At 40.5% G+C, this 19490-nt stretch overlaps 1 pseudogene; it reads left to right on the top strand.

Moving 5' to 3' along the window:
- LOC119485602 overlaps positions 1–19490 on the top strand; it is a 209871-nt pseudogene that overhangs the window by 123032 nt on the left and 67349 nt on the right.

Raw genomic sequence — 19490 nt, 5'->3', positions numbered from 1 at the left:
TCCACGTCAGATAGGTAGAGCCAGAGCAACACGACCTCCTCTCCACACCAGATAGATACAGCCAGAGCAACATGACCACCTATCCACGCCAGATAGATACAGCCAGAGCAACACAACCTCCTCTCCATGCCAGATAGATAGAGCCAGAACAACACGACCTCCTCTCCACGTCAAATAGATACAGCCAGAGCAACACGACCTCCTCTCCACGGCAGATAGATACAGCCAGAGCAACACAACCTCCTCTCCATGCCGAATAGATACATCCAGAGCAACACAACCTCTTCTCTACGTCAGATAGATAGAGGCAGAGCAACACGACCTCCTCTCCACGCCAGATAGATAGAGCCAGAGCAACACAACATCCTCTCCACGCCAAATAGATACAGCCAGAGCAACACGACCTCCTCTCCATGCCAGATAGATACAGCCAGAGCAACACGACCTCCTCTCCACACCGAATAGATACAGCCAGAGCAACACAACCTCCTCTCCATGCCGAATAGATACATCCAGAGCAACACAACCTCTTCTCTACGTCAGATAGATAGAGGCAGAGCAACACGACCTCCTCTCCACGCCAGGATAGATACAGCCAGAGCAACACAACCTCCTCTCCACGCCAAATAGATACAGCCAGAGCAACACAACCTCTTCTCCACGTCAGATAGATAGAGACAGAGCAACAAGACCTCCTCTCCACGCCGAATAGATACAGCCAGAGCAAACACAACCTCCTCTCCATGCCAGATAGATACAGCCAGAGCAACACGACCTCCTCTCCATGACAGATAGATAGAGCCAGAGCAACACAACCTCCTCTCCACGCCGAATAGATACAGCCAGAGCAACACGACCTCCTCTCCATGCCAGATAGATACAGCCAGAGCAACACGACCTCCTCTCCACACCGAATAGATACAGGTAAAGCAACACAACCTCTTCTCCACGTCAGATAGATAGAACCCGAGCAACACAACCGCCTCTCCACCATGAACCTAGAGAGAGGACCATTTTTTTGTTTTTAATTCACAGTTGCTTAGTAATGTAATTGATGTCACCCATGCCAATAAGCCCCTTTGCACTGAGGTGAAGGACTCAACAACTAACCATAATATCTCTATAAATACATTTATGATCAACTTGTCACATGTTCTATTACACAGACTAGTGACGGTTGTGGAAAATAAAGTTACATCTCCTCTCTCGTACAGTTCCCGAGCCTCCGGCTCCGCGACTACTTCACTCAGAGCAGCTGTCAATCACGACGTCTCATCCCCTTTTTTATAGCATCAAATAACTAATTAAAACCAAACTAATCCGAAAAATGAACACTTGAACATACAGTATGCATGAAGAGAACTACTTAAAATGACAGAAACAATCTTTGGGAAAAATGTATTTCAGGTGTAATTCAACTTTTTAGTTTTGGCCCATGTCCCATTCACTAACATGGAGGGGGCGGGTTTTATGACGTACAGCCTAGACACACCAGGAACGTCAGGAGCGCGTGGCGGCTGCGTTACCTGTTGTTTTTTATTTCGGTGTCCGTGTTAACAGGTTAGAGCAGCCACACTGCATCTCACGCGCATCTCACAAGCGTCTCAGCTCTTCTCTTCTCTTCTCTTCTAGAGAATAGAGGTCTCGCCTATTTTTGACATGAGCCACGCGGTTCACAGCAACAACAGACAGTGAAAGTGATCTATTGACTGTATATTAACATCATACCAGCAAAATTACTACAGTTTCGATGTCTATCTGTAGAATATGTTATGGAGATGAAAAAAAGTAAAGATTTATTTTTAAATCAACACTTCCTGCTTTCATTTCAAAATAAAAGCCCTCAAGTGTTTTTTTTTCTGTGGACAGAATTCCTTCATTTTGTAACACAACGCTTTTATTCTGAAATATGTGCCGGACAATGTTCTAGAACATGCAGTGACTTGGAGAGCTCCATGAATGAATATAGTACAGAGTTTTAATTGTGGATTATTACTATTATTTACAAATTACCACACGTTTCTTAACCTTTCTCTGTCTAAAATAAATATAAATGACATTTATAATGAAATGAAATGGCCATTAAAAGGCAAACTATGTAGAAAGAAAGGGCTGACAGCAGCAGCAGCAGAAACGCAGCAGACAAGCAGCTGGCGTGAACATCCGACGCATGAATCATGCAGCCACCACGCGCTCCCGACGTTACCTGTGTGTCCAAGGATGTTTTGGCGTTACTTTTGGGGAGCTGTCATGTCGTCCATCTTTATATACAGTCTATGGTGTGCACTAACATCTGTGGTTTACCTCACACAATAAGTGTTTGTGTGTGTGACCCACAGGGCTGGTTCAGTCCCGGGACAGGTGTTTGTCTTAGACGAGTACTGCGCTCGCTACGGCGTTCGAGGCTGCCATCGGCATTTATGTTATCTGAGCGATCTGCTGGAGAGGGCGGAGAACGGAGCCATGATCGACCCCACCCTGCTGCACTACAGCTTCGCCTTCTGTGCCTCCCACGTCCACGGAAACAGGTACAAATCAAGGTGCTGGCTAGTCCCGTGTCCTTCACTTTCCCTACAGTTACAAATGGATGTTAAATGACTGGAACGTATGAACGAATGACTTTTTTATTGTCAAAACTGAAGATGAAGCAGGGAAATGATGACAAACGGGCCAGTCCACATATACAGGCACATATATGATGTAATATGTGACCCCTCCACCCCTCTAAGTTTTATGCTTTGATTTTCATTTTGCATGTTGTTTGCACACTCACTTTTCCTCCTTCTTTTGTCTATTTTTCCTTTACGACCTCTTTACCTTGTTGACTTTCACAAAATTACCTTAACCCTCCGCTGTTCCCAAAATCCTTCACTTCCACACAACCACACCTAGTCAGCGCGTGTCTGAGTTGCTTAAACTGGCCGGCATCTGTCGCCGAACTCGAACGAGCCCTGTTCCTCTCTGCCCCTGAGCTTCCTGCTAAGAGAGAACTCAAAATCATTGAGTTCATGAAGAAAAAGGACTTCTGGTCCCCAAATTTCTCAGGAAGTAGAAGGTAAGTTATCTCGTAGTCTGTGTGGCACAGTCTAACTAAGGAGGAAAACATAAACTAATTTTACAGAATGTAATCATCATTTCTATTGTTGACTACTCGCTGAGATCTGGAGATCCGGCGACAACACGCAGCAAAACACAGTTTTCAATGAGATGACTGGTCAGACAGGTTGTGAGACAAATCAGGTTTAACCCGACTATCAAAGCCAGTTAAAGTGTAACTTCGATATTTTTCAATCTTGACCCTTTTTTCCCATGTTTTTATGTCTAACTGACTAATAGTGAGAAATAAACAACAACAACTAGAATGGCACTTGGAGAGCGCAGACCTCCCTCCCCCCCCTCTCTGTTCAGCTTGTGCCATCATCCACTTGCATTTTTGTTTATGTTGAGATCAGCTGTACGTAGCAGAGCATCGTAAAACACTTCTTTCAAGCTGGACAGAAACAAAATAAAACTCACCTAAACCGTCGTTACTCTTTCCAACAATCACCAAGTGAGCTTTGGTCGAACTCAACTGTAATTTCACCGAGTTTAATGTAAAAAAACGCAGATTCTACAGTTGTCCGCTCTCTCTCTGTCTCTCTCTCTGAAGGAAAGAGGTCATGCGTCATCAGTTAAACTGTGCATGTGTTATACCCAGAGGTGTTAATATTGTAGCTGATTGGAATCCTTAAAAAATTTGAATGAATTGTTCATTGTGCCACAACCCACCCCTCCAAAAAATTTAATTCAAATCCATCGCGGACTTTTGGAGTAATCCTGCTAACAGACAGACAAACCAACGCTAGTGAAAAAAATACGAGAGAGCATCGGAGCAGCAAACAGATACAAGAGTTTGCTCATTTTAGGACAAGTTTATGTTTGTAAAAATTGTAGCCTGCAATCTTTTTTTCTCGTGCACTGACTGAGAATAATAATTCAAGTTTTGAGTTAAATTATGTTGGAGATATCCCCACATAGGATTTTTACAGACATCTGCCAATCAGGTTTTTTTTCTGTGGCTGTGGTATAAAACTAAATTAGGCACGGTAGCATTCTTAAACTTGGTTTTAGAGAAGCTTTTCATCATTATCTCCGACCGGAGTTTTCAGTCAGAGATCAAACGGTATCGTTTCATGAAGGTTCTGTGAAATGTGACATGGGAGTCATCTGGCCTTTATTCCAGTACTTACCCTGTTATCTAAGCCGCAGTATTTACCTCTTGTCTAATCTGCTCTGATGTGCTCGGACATCGAATCTGTCAACATCGCAGTCGGCCGCGGATGATGCGTAACAAAGATAGATGAGGGCCACTCTGGCGCTGAGGGGGCAAAGGTCATGAAAGGCTGTCTGTCTGAACTCAGGGCATCAAAAAGTTATTTCTTGTTGCCGGAGGACGTAGCTCAGCACGGTTTACTGTTCATGTTGAAAATAATTAGACATAAATTCACATCTAAATGTAGATATCTCTTTTCATAAAATCCCAAAATAATGAGTCCTATTTATCTGCACATTCACATCCACATACATCAAACGGAGACCTGCCCTGCCAGTCCAGCCGTCGCGCCTGGAGGTCGAGGCATGACAGGTTGACAGGTTGTCATGTGTGACGGTCCGAATGTCTCCACTGCCAATGCTGCTGCGTGTGCCCGAGTGCACACACCTCATCCAGAACCCCCCCCCCCCCACCAAAAAACAAACACACACTCACACACACACACACACACACACACACACACACAGACACACACAAACACCCCACCCCCATCCCTGCCTCCTAATAGCCTGCTGGCCTGGAGGTGTTGGTGCACCAAGTTGGACTCAGTTGCCCGGTCGCCTGCTAAAGTGTCAGGATTTGACTTCTGTCCAGCTAAATGTCGACTCCGTTTAGATCGACTGTTTGTTAAGAAATGGCTTTGAAATAAGCAAATGAATTATCAGCTGCTCTTCATTTCATATAAAATACAGAATAATTCAATTAACTTTGATGTGAAACAACAATGCATATTTAAAATGTAGCTATATTACAGCTTCTACAGTGACACTTTATGGTTTTAAAAGTGAGAAACACAATCTCAACAACCAGTGAGTAAATTAAATAATCACAATCACAAACAATGACAAAGTCAGTTTATTGCCCATTTTAAATGTTTTATTTTTGGTAAATAACTTTTTTCAGCTCAAATAATTTTGGACTGCATTAGAGCAGCAACTAACCATTATTATTATTATTATTATTATTATTATTTTGTATACTTTATTTTTCCCTTTTTTTTGTCGAGGTTGTTTTCGTATATGCAATTTACAGTTCTTATTACAATAGTTTATAAACCAATTTTTAACTAGTAGAGCTTAGAGACGAACACAATAAGTACACTGGAGAAAACAACATCAGCATTCAAAATTGAAATAAAATTATAATAGAATAGAATAAAATAACAATAAAATAATAATAATAATAACAATAATAATAATAATAATAATAATAATAATAATACAAGAGAAAAAAAAAGTAATAATAACAATAATAATAATAATAAATTAAATAAACAAATTAGTTAATATAAAAACAAAAAAGGGGAGAGGGGGGATATTGCCCATGCAATACCATTTACATGGGCACACACATGCGTCCGCCTTCACGTGTAAGGTCACCTCCCATTATTTTTATATATTTATTTTATAATTTAACGATTCATTTGACAGATATTTTCTTTGGGTACATAGCATGTCAAAACCCAACCAAAATACAGACAGCAATTATTCACCTTTGAGATTTTTTTCCCATTTTTATTTAGAAAATAAGTTAATTGTCAAAATAATTGATTCATTTCCTGTCACTGGACTAACTGATTAATCAACTCATCATTTCAGCTCCAGACCGATTGATTCAGGAAACAAAAAAATACATTGTGATCCATGAAATGACAAATTAAGGCTAGCAGTATGCTACACACGATTAAGAGTCATTTCCAGTTGGATTTTATTTTTGAAATGTTCATTGCAGGAGATTTCTAAAGCAAACATGGTAATGTACCCTAAGGACTGTGATGTGGTGGTACCCTGCATATAACAAGGAGATGTGAAAGTGTTGCTGGCTTGCTGTCTGTCACTGATGGCTCATTTGCTTGTTGTCGTCATCGGAGCTGTGAGGTCATGAGGTCAAGCAAACATGAGGAAGCTGCCAAAAAACAACACACGGCTGGAAGAAGAAAAAAAAAAAGAAAAAGAGAGAGAGAAAGCCCTGCAGGACTTAATTAGTGTGAAATTTCCCTCTTTCATTTTCTGTCACAATGTGAAAGGTGAGATGGGTTTTTACTGTGGATTTCTTTCTGTGTCGGGCTCGAATATGCTAATACGTTTCGAATGCATATGATCACCAGCCACTAAAAAAAAAGCAATATACAGTATATATACTGTATATATATACTGTATATATTATCAGAGTTTCATTCAATATTCTCATATTTCACATTATATACAGTATATAATAATTTCCTGAACGGCATGCCATAATATATATATATATACATATATATATATATGTATATATATATATAACTATAGCAAAGTGCAAACGTATATACTCAAGCCACTGATTATTATACAAAAAATAATCACCTCTGGGGCCAAAAACTCATTCAGGATCATCTAACTACGAAAGCAAGAAATGTCTGTCTGTCTGTCTTTGGGTCGTCTATGTGTGTGTGTCCTTCGTATATCTCGAGAACAGTTCATCCGGTCTACTTCACACTTAGCTGTTGTATTGCTGGGGACCCGAGGACGTGTAGTGTCGAAGTTGGTGCAATTTGGCCGGATGGTGGCGCTGTAACAACGAACTTTTAGCCTGTAACTTTTGAACCTTCGGTCTCAGAAAGAAAAATAGAATCCATCCATATAAGCCACGCCCCTTTGCATTCCTCCTGTTTTGAATTGTGTCCAATTTTTTTTTTGCTGCTCCTCCTACAACTTTTGAGCAATCCTGACCAAATTTGGTATAGAATATATCTGGACCAAGCAGGAAATAGTTTTTTTTGATATTCCATATAGTATTGGAATAGCTGGCCCTCAAATTTTCGCCAAATGTTGTGGGCAGGGCTTGTACTACAACAAAATGGCATATCTCCTGTATGTTTTGAGCTGGAGCAATTAAATTTGGCGGGAATGCGTAGATATGATGTCTGGGCGACCATGGGGAATTTGGTGCCATTTGGCCAATAGGTTGCGCTGTAGCAGCATCATCTAATTATAAATCAAGTAATCTCTGTCTGTGGGTATTTCCTTCGCATATCTCAAGATCTACTACTGGGCACGCCTCATGACAACGCTGCACACTAAACAATGCTAAGTTATTTAATCTACCCAAACACTGGTTTAAGCCTGCTGGGTCATTTTATTGGGTTATTTTGACGGTGCTGGTAGTTTATGTGCAGCCCAGCCGCTGGGTTAGTGCTGAATCTCCCGCTGTTGGGAGACCACTTTGCCGGGAGGAGAGCGCTCAGAGTGGGTCATCCACTCTCCTCCCGGGTAAAGTATTTTTATAAATGTCAATATTAACACCAACGTTGATGTGTTTCATCACAGTTCAGTCGTATCATTTAGTTTGTTTCATTTGGTCCAGAACGAGGGAAAAAATGATACATGGTTGCATTTTAGTTCCGGTCTAGTTCCTGGTCACACTGCCTTTTTACCAATGAACCAGAGGAGTAAACATGATATTATACAGACTGACGGATAACTCATTGATTTGACTGTTTTGGCAACAGCTTTAACAGCTTTTGCCCTATAGGGAAAATACATGCACTGATGTGCTTTTATACATGGCCTTAAATACAGATCGCTTCCTGAACAGATTCCAAAATCAGCAGATGGATTTATTAGTAGTAGCTTTTGAAATCACATCTCTGCTATCATACAATCCTGGGGTTGGTTCATTTGCTTTCACACCACAAACGAACGGCACCAGAGTCTGCTTAGAGGCGGTCCGAGACCACCTCGTTATTTTGATGTATACCCGATGTTACCAATGCAGTATACAAAAGGTGAATCTATTATTTGATGGTAAAAAAGAAGCCATCCTCTTTTCTTACTTTCTCTCGATCATAGGTTGGAACAAGCGTGGTGGAGTACCCCCAACAGGCTAAGGAGTCAAGGCCATAACCCTACATCCTATTACAAATAAAATATCAAAACTATTTGTGTTTATTATCGCAATTATTAATGATTTGCTTTACCAATGTCTATAAAAAATGTCTTTTAAATTAGGCTTACAAGTTATTTTATGCACAGCCTATCAAAATAAGATTTTTACAGATTTTACTGTAAGGAAACATGAAAATACATTTATGTTGTAAAATTCACTCCAACTCCAATATTTGGGTTGAATGATGAACCCAAATTGCTGCTTTAAATGAACAACCCATCTTGCTTGCTTAGATTAATCCAGCGTGTTGCTGGACCAATATTTACTCAGCCATGTAGTTGAAAATTACCCAAACTGGGTAGCCTTTTTTTTTAATGTGTGCAAGTAGTATTAACAGAATGGCCACGCCCTGAACGGGCACTGCGCTAGTTGAATTTAATGCAAAGAACACCAATTTGTTACGATGAGCTTTCAGGTCACATTCCTCATTTTATTAGCCTGCTAGAACTTTCAAAAGTTAGAATATAGGCACCTCTTGTTAACATTTTGGTAACTCCATCCTGTTAGTATTCTACTTTTGAAAAAAATATTATGATGCTGAATAAGTCTTGGCTGTTAAACTGCTGGTGAGGTCAAAGCAACCAGTGTAGAATCGCACACATTGAGCTCCATTTGTACTCCCAAATCGGGACTCCTCGAAATCTAACAAGCCCTCATGGAGCAGTGCAGCAAATATACCCCCCCACACCACCACCACCACACACTCACAGAGACAGTTTCTCTCTGTCTGCTGAAATGACATGTCAAAAGTAGTGTGTGTGTGTGTGTGTGTGTATGTGTATTTGTGTGTGTGTGTGTGTGTGTGTGTGTGAAGGGGGGGGGGGGGTTAGAAAGTGAAGAGAGAGAGAGGGAGAGTGTCATGTCTCCTGCTTCTCATCATGCTGTCATGGCCACCAGTCCAACGCGTCTTCTGTCACATGCACTCTGCTCATACTCCACCCAGACCCAACCATGTCACAAACGATAAACACATCGCATGCACACACGCACACACACACACACACACACACAAACACACACACACACACACAGTTTATTCTGTCAAAGATATCATCAGTCAATTCAAAATAATTATTTGAATGGCAAGTTTGCCAAATTTTATAATGCATTACAGTTAACATTACAAACTATGGAATGTATTACCATTGTTATATCATATTCTTCTTATTATTTCAATACACGCATAGCAATTACAGTTTTTTATATCAACAATGTTCTGTACTGAAACATCAACAAGGCATTTTGTAGTTTTCCCACAGCCATCCATGGATGACAGTTCAAGAATGCCATTAATGATGTTAGAATATGCCCCCATAGACAATTTCTTGGTCCAGACCCAATAAGTGTTTATATTGATAGATTTTTAGGTGAACCACGCCACGATTTGGACTAAACTGCCAATGTGAAATCACCGCGAGATAAGTGCTGAATACCAAACAAATTATCACAACGTTCATAAATACGTTTCATCAGCCTTGTATCGCACTTGCAGAAACACACAAAGACACGTGGTTAACGTTATGAAACGATTGGATACGTTTAGGCAATGAAACCACGTGGTAAAGGTTAGAAAAAAAACAAATAATAACGTAACAACATAAGGTAACTGCCCTTAGCGGACTTTCTACTTGATGTTACATAACAAGTATAACAGTGTTACATAAAACAAGGTTACGTAACAAGGGTATAAAGTCAACGTTTACTTTTGGATTCACAGGGGACATGGACACAGACTGTATATAAAAGTGGACATAGTCACCGTGATGTCACCCATTGGTTTGTGGACTGCCGTTTTGTACCAAGCCCCCGAGAAGATCGCTGGACTCTAAAGCAAATTTTACATAGAGGCCAAAGGGTGGAATTACAAATTACTGTCCGTCACGTGTGCTAGTGCGCCTGCTCTATGGGCTCAATGGATGCGGAAGATCACCGGAAAATCCCGGTAATTTTATACTCGGAAGTAAAACTTTTTTTTGCTACATAGGAGTGAACGTGGGCCAGCCTCCGACGCTGTATCCAGTTCACTTTATACATCCATGTTTAGAAGCCTCGAGTTGTTGTCATTTTGGCCGTCGCCATCTTGGTTATTTGCAACCAGAAGTGACACGAGAGGGTGGAGCTAAGAACAACCGAACGCTGAATAAGACATTTTTAGATGACTGAAATGATTACAATTAACTTTCATGAACTGAAAACACACTGTGAAAGGGTTGAAGTAATACAATCAGACTTCTTTTTGCAACCAGAGAAGTCGCCCCTGACAGAATGCAAGTTTAAGGCAATACTGTATTGGTTTCACTTTTCAGACCCGCAGGTTGCCCCCGTGGACACAAACAGTGGTCTCCTGGCTGAAAGCCCTGTTTGTTTGACCCATCAACCTCAACCTCTCACCCACGCTTAAAGGTCACCTATTATGCAAAATGCACTTTTCCATGTCTTTTAAACATCAATATCTGTCCCCAGTGTGTCTACAGGTCACCATAGTATCATAAAAGACCATCCTCTCTCTTTTTCTCCTGCTCCGTTTGTCCGGAAATGGGTGTAGAAAATCACTTCTCTTTTTTCCTTCTCTTCTGACGTCATTAGAGAATTGCAAGCCATGTAAGGGTTTCCTGGAACCAGAGCAGAACCTTCAGCTAACTGACCCCGCCCCACAGCGCGTCACTGTCTCTCCTCCTCAACCGAACTTGAGCAAAGTAGCTCCTGTTAGTCTGCAAGAACCAACAGAACAGGCTTCATGTACTCCCATCATCTAAATATAACATGTTCTTTCACAAAGGCTTTATGTAATTACACTGTTTAAACAGCTGATATTTATATATTATATATTTGATGTCATGCATGTAGAAGAGTACAGGTAGTAAATAGTGACTGTAAGCAACACAACACATTTCTGTTTCACAGTCAAACTTTATTTGAGTAGACAGATGACAATATTAATTATTCACAGCATTTGTAATCATCCCACCTGTTAGTTATGTTGACCAGGTACAGGAGAAAGTCTTTCAGCTCCGGTAAACTACGGTAAACTAAGCTCCGGTGGTCTGTAGTCATGGTAACACAGAGACAGCTCCTACAGTAAATAATATACCATTACTCTGATCTTCCATACATTTATCAGGTGTCTTTTACCAGAAATAATGAACTGACTACTGTTTCACATCTTCTATTTTCCACCCTGATGGTCGCTGTGTTTACACACCGTCTCATAGCGGTAGCATGTAGCTAACCCGTTAGCATGTAGATACATGCTAACGGGTTAGCTCTGTATCTCCATGTAAACAGAACTATCTGCTCTCAGCCATCTGCTCTCCTCTGGGATGATTCTGTCGGTCATTTCTCACAGATGGATCTGTAAAGACAGTCGTAAAACAGAGTCTATGTTTACGGTTTACAGAGTTGATGCATAATGTAAACACTGAGCTAACTAACAGAGATATAAATAGCATTATTTACTGGAGAGAAACCGTCAGGAAAACCTGAATCTGGACCGCAGATGTTGTTCATTTGTCGTTTCTGATCAGATTCCTCCGGTAATGTGCGCTGGGTGAAGTTTCTGGTTTATAAACTTTAAAGTGGTTTCTAGCTCCTCTTTCTCCGTTAGGGGAAAGAGGAGCGGGGGAGTGACTCTGTGTTGAGGACGTTTGATTGACAGAAACGCTGACCAATCAGAGCAGAGTGGGAGGAGACAGGCTGTAAATCAGGATCTCTCAGACAGAGGCTAAATGCAGGCTGAGTGAGAGAGACACTATGAGGAGAATAAAGGTTTTTTTGAACATTGCAGCATGTAAACATGTTCTAGTGCAACATTAAAATACATCTATGAACCTGGAAATGACCTTTAAGGCCCAGACACACCAAGAACTACGGGCGATGAAGGCCGACTGCCGACACGTCGCCTTTGTCTTGGCCGACAAGTTGCATTTGAACACACCGCAAAGACTACAGCTGACGGCCAGTTAGCACGTACGTTCTGCATCTGCGTGAGAAGGAATAACTCTCCTCACCAGCAGGCAGCGGTAGTCTGTATTCATCATTCAAAAAGGGGAAACGGAAGACCGAGGACGGCGGATATACAAGCCGTTGATATGATACCTGAAACAAAGCGGCGTCTGCTGACCATTTTCACGCCACTCTCACTCACCACTTGGCTTCATTCCAGATGACCATGTCGTTATGAAAATATCCGTGTATTGGAATGATCAGATGAGATGAAGCCTTCTGTGTGTGCCCTCTTGACTTTACTTATTTGCTTGCTTCTCTCTTCCGTTTCTCTTCTCGTGCACTGATTCACTTAAGCTGAACAGTCAATCAGAATGATTTCTCTCACCGCCGATTCAACATGCTAAATCAGCCGAAAAACCTCAGACTTAGGCAGACTAGAGCTGACAGACGCTGACGGCCCCAAACGGCCGCCCGTCGGCTCGGTGTGTCGGGGCCTTTAGGGGACTTTCTCGCTTGTTGTACTTATTATTTTACCACATAACTTCCAATAACGGTCGCTCGATATACCACGTCACTTGACAGAACAAGACAGACTTTCTGGAGAGACTGCAAAACTTTTTCATTGCTTGTAAATGCTGTTGTCTTTCAGGCCTGATGGTATTGGCACAGTGACCGTGGAAGAGAGGGAGCACTTTGAGGAGATCAAGGAGAGGCTACGGGTGCTTCTGGAGAACCAGATTACACACTTCAGGTATAGGAACTGTGTCCGGCCACCACGTGCTGATCTCATGCCAAACTGGACTGCTGAGTCCACATGAAAATCCCAAAAATCTGTTGCTTCCATAGGTACTGCTTTCCATTTGGACGGCCAGAGGGAGCGCTGAAAGCAACTCTGTCCTTGCTTGAAAGGGTAAGTCCTTATTACTGCTGGACAGACGGAAGTTGCTGTTTTTGGCTCAATAACATTTCTTCTATGTAGAAGTGTGTGTGCAATAAGTTAAGAGGACAACTTTCTATCATCTTTAACCTTCTTTCTAATTACTCAATTCCAATGCCAGTACTCTCAATCACACAATAAACATCTTGGCATTAATCTATTTTTATGTTTATGATGTCTCCCAATGTGCAGCCCAAATATCTTTTCAGTCAAACATACTCTTACCGATTGGCATTTGTCTTGTCATGATTATGTTTGCTGAAATTTTGTGTGTTATGTTTATCTACACTGAAAATAAAACATGCTGCTGTTTCCTTCCTTTTCTAGGTTCTCATGAAAGATATTGTTACTCCGGTTCCACAAGATGAAGTCAAGGCTGTGATCCGTAAGTGTCTGGAGCAGGCAGCTCTGGTCAACTACCAACGCCTGTCGGAGTATGCCAAACTGGAAGGTAAAACACAATAGTACTACTGTAGTTGGAAAACCCAGCATGGGTGTTCTGTCTTGATACGGCTGTTAACGTAACAACTCTTATCCTGTCGAGTCAGTTAGAGTTTGTGAGAGTTTCCTGTCACGTAAGAATCAAGATGTGAGACATTCTAAATGCGGTGTTGAGAGGTTTTCTGAACTAAGTGGGACGGAGCTTGCAAAATGTGGTTAAATTATGTGCAAGCTTATAGAACATTGTGGGCAAACACTGATGAATCAATGAGGAAAGTACCGTAGACATCGTGGTCTTCGCCTGGTATGAGGAATTAGCCATGCTCAGATGGGAATTTACATACATGCCACAGATGTGCATTTTCAACGGGGATCCTTAGAATCACATATACAGTGCTGTAGTATATTTTATTGCAATTCTGAATTTCAAAACAAAGCTTAACTTCTAAAATTTCCTTCACAGCTGCAGAAAAATCATAATCCTCTTTCATACTGTACTTAATGGCAATGACAGTTGTTTTTAACACAAATGCTATGCTTATTTTTTCCTTATCTGCATCTTATCTTAGTAGCAAATGTAGGCTAACAGTAAGTAAAAATGCATTCAATTCAGTCTTTACGCTGACTCCGTCCATCATTCCTCAGCTTATTTTTCCAGCCGAGTGCTAAACTGCTTCTGTCTCCCACTTTTGACTCTGCCTGGTAGCTGAAGTGATGCTCCTTCTTTTCCCTCTATACCTCGCTCTCTGATGATTTCCATACTCACTCCTCTCTTTTCCTTGTCTATTGGCTTATTCTGCTGCTTGTCATTAGCTTCTGTTCGAAAACAGGAAGGCCAATAAACAAGACATGATGGGACAGTGTTTTTTTTCTGTTGCATGGTCCAGGTTTTCTTTAGTGGGCATCATAAATATTGTTCAGACCCCTGAAACATTTTATTCCAAACCACTTATTTGATACCTTTAGGGCTTTTTTAAATTTTTTTTACAGAAATGTGATAATTCTTTCACCTAACCTACTGTATCTGGGATATTAAACTTCTTCAGGAACACCGACATTTGGGGAATATGCTTATTTACTGTCTTAGCCAGACTGAGATAAAAAAAATTGATGTGTGTCCAGTACAGAGATAAGTCCTGGATGTGTTTAGCCTGTCTTAGCACAAAGGTCAGCTAGGAGTAAAAAATACACCGTCAATGACTCCTGTCTTATTTAAATTCAATTCAATTCTTTTTTTTACAGCGTCAAATCTTAACAGAAATGATCTTGAGACGCTTGTTTACATGTTTCATCTTGGAAGCTATAGTCACTAATATATTCAGGAGCTTTTTTTCACAAGACAGAGCTCAAACCTGGCAACCTCTTTATGAGGACCGGCATATTCCAGACGCTGCGTCACTGTACCTGTTGGTCATACGTTCAAAACAATAGCTTGAAGGCTAACTGTTCCTCAAGCTAAACTTGTCCAGTTCTACAAATAAAATGTAGAAACACGACAGCTCAGAACGGATGTCACTAGAATCGATACTTCGGTACCAAGTCGATGCCAAAATTCTGAAAATGTGATACACTCGTTTTTCCACAGTAGCTTACTGCAGGGCTGAATAACTAATTTCAATGTAGCATTGAGCTATATTATGATGTGTTCAAGCTCTATTATATTGTTTTAGGTGAAGGTACGTCGTAACGTTGTCATAATGCGTTCAAATGTAATCTGCTAAAATTTTGTTTTTGGCAAGACACTTTATGTCTTTCTTTACCTTGGTAACTCTAATTGTCAATTAACTAAGATCAGTTAGAAGTACAAGACAGTGAACAAGCATATCCCCCAAAATGTTGTTGTCTAATTAATACTGAACTACTTGAAATGGTCAATTTAAGACGATGTCTGTAAAGAAACCATCACCTAATCACACATCACACTAAGGAAGATGAACCATAGTTTCTCAGTTGTGATTGTTGATTATCCCCGAAACCCCTTTTCCTTCATACTGGTGTGCTTCCTGACCTATACGGGGAAACAAACTCTGATATTTCACATTTGATCTCTGCTTGGCGGAACGAATGGTTAATCCAAAGTAGACAGCCCATAATCTATAAACCCCCAGACACACTCTAAGGTTTGACTGATACGTAGTTTGGCATATCAATGAAAATCATGGAGATGGGTCAGTCAGCATCATCCACCTCGAGATATGAGATATGATGATTTGATGCAGTTTGAGGACATATTTGTAAGGGAAGCTCTCAAAGGTGCTTTATGTAGCATTTTAATTGATTAAAGTGGCAATAGACAACTTTTCAACTCCCCCCCCTCCCCTTGCGTTACAAGTGGTATTAGGTCTCTTTCTCTTTTCCATAGAGCCTGGCAACTACCAACAACAGAACACACTGCATTTTGTTTTCCACTGTTACTTCGGAGTTTCAACCGTCCGCCATTCCTTTTACTGGGGATAAAGAACTTCTTTGGTTACTGGGGATGGCTACCGATAGCTCCTGGGGAAACCAAAAGCGCTATCCTCTTCCTGTTTTGGTTGCGCAACGGTTGACATACTTCCTTTGTGCTGTAAATGGAGCCTTTATTTTCCCGGGAGATCATACCCGGTGGCAGACAGAATATAAAAAGCATAGCAAAAGCGCGGCTTATAGGGAACCACTCTAAACGCCAATGGTGATGTTTTTCTACAGCCGTTACATTGTGCAACCAACATTTACTTCATAATGATAAATTAAAGCAAAAAAACATCAGTATTATTATGGTTACAAAAGAAGATCATCTAGTAACTTCTATCAGTTTCTACGTGGCCTTTTGTGTAACGCTGGATTATTTACAGCCCAAAGGGAGCTCGATTTACTGTACAAATCTATAGAATAATAACTGTGACATAATTTTTTTTAATCAAAATCCAAATTCTATTAAATTTTGATGTATTGATAATTCTGATATATTTCAAATGAGCTTTACAAATTAAACAAAACTGCTACGAAAGTCGAAAGAATAAAATGAAAGAAAGTAAATATGATTAAGAATGTGTAAAGGAGACGGGCAAAAAGCATCGTGTTTCCGTTAAAGGGGTGAATTCATGGAACAGTTGTAGTGAGGAACTTGAAAATGAGTGACACGCTTAATAAGTTTGAGGCAATATTTAAAAATACGCTTATAAAAATGCACGATCAGAAGGACCTGTTGACATTAGTACAATAGGGAAAGCGTAAAATGTGTCTAATGTTACTTTTGACATCAGTTGCATTCTTTTCTTCTATACTGTGATTTTGGGAGTAATTTTATTTATTTTATTTATTTTATTTATTTTATTTATTTTGTTCTTTCTAATTTGCAAATAATAATTTGAGATATCAAAATGATACATATCGCACCTTTGATACATTTTAGATCTGAATTAACTGAATGCTGATATGCTTTTATGGTAAGAAATGTGTGAAATTGTAAGATATTAAATTGCAGCACAAAAAAAACATGCAGGTCTACCGGAACCCTGAAAGCCTGATATCGGTCAAACCCTAGCGCCCTCTGTGCTCACCTCTCTGACCTCGGCCTCCTCTCGCATGCCTCGGTATCCTCCCTCTTTCTCTGTAGGGAAAAAGAGAGAGATGTATGAGCATCCTGTCTTCTGCTTGGCGTCTCAAGTGATGGATTTAACCATTCGTGAGTACCTTCCTCATCCCCCCCCCCTTCCCATCTTTGCACCCTTCTATGTTTCTCTACAACCAGTATGCACGCCAACCACAACAAGCGACCTCATCTTTCTGTCGTTCCTGACGTCCTTTTGGTTTGTCTGTAGCTGTTGTTTTTAATCTGTAAAGTCTACGGTTTCTTGTCGTTTAGCCGACCGAAACACGTTCTAATCTTTCTGTGAGCTTGTTTTCTGTCCTGCCCCAAACCACCTAGTCTTTGTCTGTCTGCGACTTGAATGCATTTTTACTTTGCTTGTGTGTAAATCCTTTAAGTGTTTATGATCACAATACATTAAAAAAGGGACACCCACATCCTGCAGTTATTTAAAGGGTATCATTGGACCCAGGTTAGATGAGTTCTCAAAGGAAAGGTTACACATTCCTATTGCAATCTATTGTGCCTCTGTCTTTAAATGAAACCATCATTAAATGCTGATGGCATATATAACAACCATTTTAACAGCTTTTTATGCTTTTTCAGATTTCCCTATACTGGATTTTAGGTCAAAGTGAAGACGCTTTGTGTTTTGTGTCCTTATTTCTTGCTTCTTCTAAAGTTTTCTATATCACAAACTGCACTTAAATATGAAACCTTTGGCTCAGAGGCTGTAGATATAAAGTTGGAAAAAAAAGTTTGGAAATTTTTGTTTGGTGGATTATTTCTCTGTTGTTACAATGCTAATGGTCATTGTATTTTACATGGTTGGAAAGCCTGTTTATTTACCTTCACATTGATGTCCAACTTGTAAGGATCATGCATTTGTGGGATGAGCAGCACAGCTGATTATGTGGGTAATGCCCAAGAAAAATTTCCCGATTTAGTGTCCTCCTCATGCTGGTCACCAACCTGGTCACATGTTGCTGTGGGATGGCGTTCTATTCCTCAACCAGGATTCGTTGCAGGTCAGCCAGGCTGTTGTGACTGCGTATGGATCTTCCACCGCTACTGAGGCTCCTGACGGTGTATTAAATGAATAAAGTGTAAAATAGCCAATATGTCTTGGTTGTTCCTTGTTACTGATAGAGAGTTCAATCATCCAATCCACCAAACAACTCAAAACAAGAGTCAATACCAACAGGAGAATACACAGTTAACATCGGCAGAGAATTTTGGCAAATATTTCTTGGGCGCTACCCACATCATCTTTCCAACGATGTAAAATATAATGCCAATTAGCATTGTAACAACAGAGAAATAATCCACAAAACACAAATTTACAAACTTTTTTTTCCGAGTTTACATTGAATGCCTTGCTATTGAATACTCCATCTAATCTTTACCTTTATTTCTGACTCCTGTCTTCTCTTTCCTCAGCTTGTACTACCTGTACTGAATAATCTCTTCTCCCTCGCCCTCTACCTGACACTTTCCCACCTCTCTCTACCTTTTCTCTCCATCTTTGAAACCTCCTGTCCTTAAAAACAAAAAATGACTCTTTGTGGAGAAATCTCAGAAAAAAAGTGAAGGATCCAGGTGACGTTGCGCTGTATGTCTGCTGTTAGCTCATCTCCCTTATTAACCCCATACCACCATAGACCCAGTCACCACCTTCCTGACACCTGTACATTGCTCAGCAAAGGCACATCAACTTAACAGAATATGTTTCAGGAACGTTGTGACCCCCCCACCCCCCGCCCCCACCCAACCCCCCATGTGGTGTTTCTCACTGCGCCGCAAGATCAGAACGGAGATGTAACCTTTGTTGAGATTCATCAGTTCCTTAGAAGAAGACATAAAGAAATAATACAAATTCAAGTTTGAAAGGTTTCAAATTCAAGTTTCTGGTGGAAATGACCAAGAATTAAAGTTTACAATGATTTGATTGAACTGCAATTTCACAACCATGTAAAATACTACATCAAATTGGGTGTGAGGCCAAATGATAACTATTCCTTAAAAAGCATAGAAACTGATGTGACATTGACAAAACACAACAGGAGAACAGAAATGAGTTGATGATTGGCAAATGGAGACAGCAATATTTAAGATAATTTACCAGCGAAAATCAGTTGTGTTGATGAGTAACCCGAGAGAGCCGCAGGGTGCATGCATTCAAACATGGAAGAAAAACACTGCATGCAGGTGACATTTCAATATTTCAATCCAAGAAATAGCTTTGTTTTTAAGAAGGGTGTACAAAGAGAAGAGATATTATTCCTGATGGCAAAGGAAACAATCAGTACCCAAGTCTCATCTCATTGTCCCCGGTGGCTGCCACACTATCTTTTTCC

Source organism: Sebastes umbrosus, chromosome 1, assembly GCF_015220745.1.
Source record: "Sebastes umbrosus isolate fSebUmb1 chromosome 1, fSebUmb1.pri, whole genome shotgun sequence".
NCBI lineage: Eukaryota > Metazoa > Chordata > Actinopteri > Perciformes > Sebastidae > Sebastes > Sebastes umbrosus.
The sequence above is the reverse complement of the archived record's forward strand: the minus strand, read 5'-3'. Positions and strand labels throughout refer to the sequence as shown.